The sequence below is a fragment of the Egretta garzetta genome, unplaced genomic scaffold (assembly GCF_000687185.1).
Source record: "Egretta garzetta isolate BGI_Z169 unplaced genomic scaffold, ASM68718v1 scaffold917, whole genome shotgun sequence".
Lineage (NCBI taxonomy): Eukaryota > Metazoa > Chordata > Aves > Pelecaniformes > Ardeidae > Egretta > Egretta garzetta.
Window position 1 is genome coordinate 253,593 of NW_009260171.1, and position 4,099 is coordinate 257,691.

A 4,099-nucleotide genomic window follows, 5' to 3' on the forward strand; every position below is an offset into this window, starting at 1 on the left:
AAGAAAATACCTTGTTCTACATGTTTTTTTTCTTTGTGACACTATTCAGTGTGTTGGTGCTCAAGTTTCCTTATATGTATAACATAAATACAAAAGTGGGCAGAAACTGACCCAGCTAAAGTTAATAAGAGAACTGCCAAACTTCCATGCATTTTACTACAGCTAGGAATGCAAGTGAAGTTTGTTACACAAATGCAAAATAATTTCCCAAGTTGATAGTGCTATTCTACTGTTAGAAATTAAAAGGCATAGCTACATCATGGGTCTGTCACCGCTTTTAAGCAATAGTATTAAAAAAGAGACTTGCTAAGACCAAAAAGAAGATTAAAGGCAGCTGACTGAACTTTTTGTTGTTTGCTTCCACTAATGCATGTGCCTTATCAAGCCTCAAGGTCAAGTGTGTTCATTTACGCTGTACTGTATGTTGCATTTGTACTACCTGAACTTTAATTCTCATATTCTGCAAGCTAATAGCAATGATGTAATTAAACATTTCCCTTGTGCTTTTATGTACAGATTGCAAAATGTTCTCCTCTCTTCTTCTGATTCTGTTGGTGACATAATTCTCATCCCATAGTCTTTTATGTACCTAGTAATTGAAATAGTGAATTGAGATTTCTCATACAGTAATGTCTTCTGAGTCTTATTTACCATGAGCATTTTCAAGAAAAGAAAGAAAGGGAAAACAAACGCTTGTTTGATCTTTTCCCTGGCGTATTTTTTCCCAACCAGACTCCAAATGTTTTATGGCTATTGTGTCAGCCCATCACTTTGCTTTGTGGGTAATTAAGTCATTACAATAACATGTTATGTTACCATACAGCAAGGCAAAAATGCCTGCCTTCTATCAGGAAACTGTAAAAGGCCAGATGTTTCTAAGGGTTCAAGCAGAATCACAGAGCTATCCCTAATCACTGGGTTTGTTTGTGTAGGATAAAGTGAACCCATGAAGTCAATGTGAAACTTCCTATATATTTAATCCAAGTCCATAAATTAAACTACAGCTTATCTTTCAAACCTGACATGACAGTTTTCTGGAAAAAAAAAATAAAAACAAACAAACAAACCCAACAAAACCCCCAAAACCTAGGCAGAGATCAGAAGTATCTGTGGCTTTCAAGTCACTCACATCAGATCTGTGTACTGCCCGATCACTGAGACATATATATTCAATGAAAAATCAAACCTGGGCACACAATCAATTGCATTTCAGCCCAAATACTGAGGACACCAGATAAAGACTGCATGCCAGCTTTATGCTTTTAAGCCAACAGTGTGCCAGCTGTGGGAGACAGATGATATTTGTTTTGGCATAAAATTTGAATGATTTAGACAGGCAACAGTTGATTCAATGTTAATCTTGGAAGGACGAAGTTAATGGACTCAAAGTTTTTTGATTCATTTGAATCAGAAGAATGAGCCCATACCAGGTTATTACTTTGCATCCTGTGGTCTCAGCATTTATTAATTAGAAAACCTAGAGGCAGCTTATAGCTGGCCATAAAGCTCATGAATTCTAAAAGGAACAAGGAGTAAAACAGCTGAGCTTTGGAGCACTGCTTGCTTACCTCCTAGGAGGTAGAACTCAGCAAGTCTTTCTGGAATCATGTAAGAAAGGAGCTCTCACTCATTTCCACTGTAATTTAAGATGAATACTGCAACACAGACTCCAACACTGAACTACCCTTTGTGTTCCTATTTAATTAATTTATCTTTAAAATGATACATTATTATGTTGGCTAAAGAACATCAAGGATACAGTAGCAAGAATTCTAAGTATCATAGTGAAATACCACATAAAGAATTGGTTTCTACGTTGTTGTTAACAGATATATGTGTTTACACTAGGGAAACAATATACTCTAGATCTTCAAGTACTTTGGATTCAATTTTGCAAAACTTAGAAAACATACTAACAGGCTATGTGGTGATAAGTAAATATCTTAAATACACGCATTTATCAGGAGAAGAAAAGAAAGAGGAAGGGATGCTCTGAAAGCATCTGCTTCTCAAAAAGGTGTAAGATAGTTCCCAAGCCAGAGCTCTAAAACAGTTGCTCAGAAGCTATTTCTCTTCATAGGTGTATGTGTGGTTACTAATGCACAGTTTATTCCTATGACTAAAAAATATTTATTACTTTTTTTATGCAGTAAATAATTCCATGTGGATCAAAATATTAAACTTCCAAACATACAGTTGAGTCAGTCTACTGTAATTAGTTCAAGAATACAGGATGTTAAAGATATGAACATTCTCATTTTCCCCAATGTGTTTTTTGTTGATTAGTGGGAGTAAGAGATGTTTTGCTTTCACTCAGATAATGTGCAAATGACAGTGACAGCTGGATTGCAGTAGCTCCTCTGATTTCAGGTAGAAGAATGTTTTTCAGTCTTCTGAAAATCAGTTGTTGCTCTTCTCAGTCGTGAATTTAGTTTTGATGATCTTTTCAATGACAGCTGCCTTTGGGTATGAATGCAGCAGAAACTGGTAGTCACTGCTGCGCATGGGTAAAACGTCTCTTCCCTAGCAGCTGGATTGCCATTTCTGATTTCTGACCAAATTAAAGACTCCTGTAATCTAGTAGTAGTGCCATTGGGGAATTCGAGATTTCGCTGCCTTCTGTGATAGGATGTCCTAGTTTCACAGACACTAGACTGGAGGATGGGCTGTGAATTCTGAGCCCAGGAGCACCACTTCACTTTTTTTCCTTTCTCATGTTATACACCGGATCCAACAATACCATTAGTGGAACCATAATGCTCATGCAAGGCGTGGGTTTTGCAGATGATTTCATTGGTAAGGTGTCCCTCTTGTTCCTACTTCACCTATGTTGCCACCTTCCCCTTAATACTTGAAACCTTGTCCAAATGGGTCGCTGATGCCACAAGGCAGTTAGCAATAGCTGGAGTAGGAAGCTAAGGTCCAAACAGCAATGAGGTCCTGCAGTACACAGGGGCCAGAAGCCTTGGGCAGCACTTAGGCAGAAAATTGAAAGGCGCATGGGGGATGTTACCTCCAGCCTCCTCTGTCCATCAGAATGAGATGTTCCCAGGTTTTCCTGCATGCCCACATACCCTGGCTCTCCAGCTAGTGTCTTAAGAGTAGGACGACAGAGTAAGTTAGTGTTAGATTCAGATGAGGCAATAGCACAGAAACTGCCTGAGTGTTGACCTTAAGTGGCCAGTGGCCTTTCCCTTTCCGTGCCCATTTGGTGGCTACTGTGCTGTGGTGCTTACTCAGCTGTGTCTTGCAGATGGAGCTTGGCCACTGACCGCTGCTTGGGGAGCCCTGCCCACAGAGTTCAGCTATGAGAAACTGCCTGCCTTGCACATCGTACCTAAATTTATCTCACTCTTTGCCAGTGAAATGCCTCACATACCTAAGGCATTGTAGAAGCGGTAATACTATATGTTCCTGTTGATAAAAACATTGCTATTTGCTCTTTCAAGGAGTCCTTGTTGGGACTTGTCCTGAGCACACCCCCACCAGGGGCTCAGCCGCCAGCAGGTAGGGTGGGCTCACCCACAGCAGGAGCTGCTACAAGGGAAGAGCTGGAAAACACCCCTGCCAGGGCGGGCCCCCTTCCTTTGGGGGCTGCCTTAGCTGAGGTTCCCACCCTCAGCCTTGCTGGGTCTTCCTGCAGCCATGTCTGATCCTGGTTCCCCTTACCAGGCCCAAACCCCGGCCCCTACCCACAGGCCCACGTCCTGGCCTGTCCTCAGCTTGACCCCTTCCCCAGGGAAGCGCCCGAATCCTGGGGCTGGGGCTGCCCCGGTGCCTCTGGCTGCCCCGCTCCTGGCTGGGGGGTGGGATGGGCCCTGGCTGCCAGGTCCTGCCCCAACAGACCCCCATGGGGAGCCCCTGTTGCCCCTGGGGAGCCCCGGGGCCCCGCTGGGCGCCGACTGTTCTCTCTTTCTCTCAGCTGCGCTTCTGCTTTGGCTCTGGCTGTTACCTAGTCCCTTACTGGCAATTTCAGACCATTTTTCACTGGTATCCGCTATAATTCTGCCAAGTGGCATTAAGTAGCACATACTTGCCCGGCTCTCCCAAAGGAAACAATAGCATTATATATTCATCTTTATATACAGATATCTTTAGG

At 42.6% G+C, this 4,099-nt stretch overlaps 1 protein-coding gene across 1 annotated transcript in view; it reads right to left on the minus strand.

The window, feature by feature from the left end:
* The window catches only part of WDR27 (WD repeat domain 27), a gene marked incomplete at its 5' end in the record, with an annotated part of 227,428 nt that overhangs the window by 24,014 nt on the left and 199,315 nt on the right, over positions 1-4,099 (minus strand). The gene's annotated exons all lie outside the window — the stretch shown is intronic.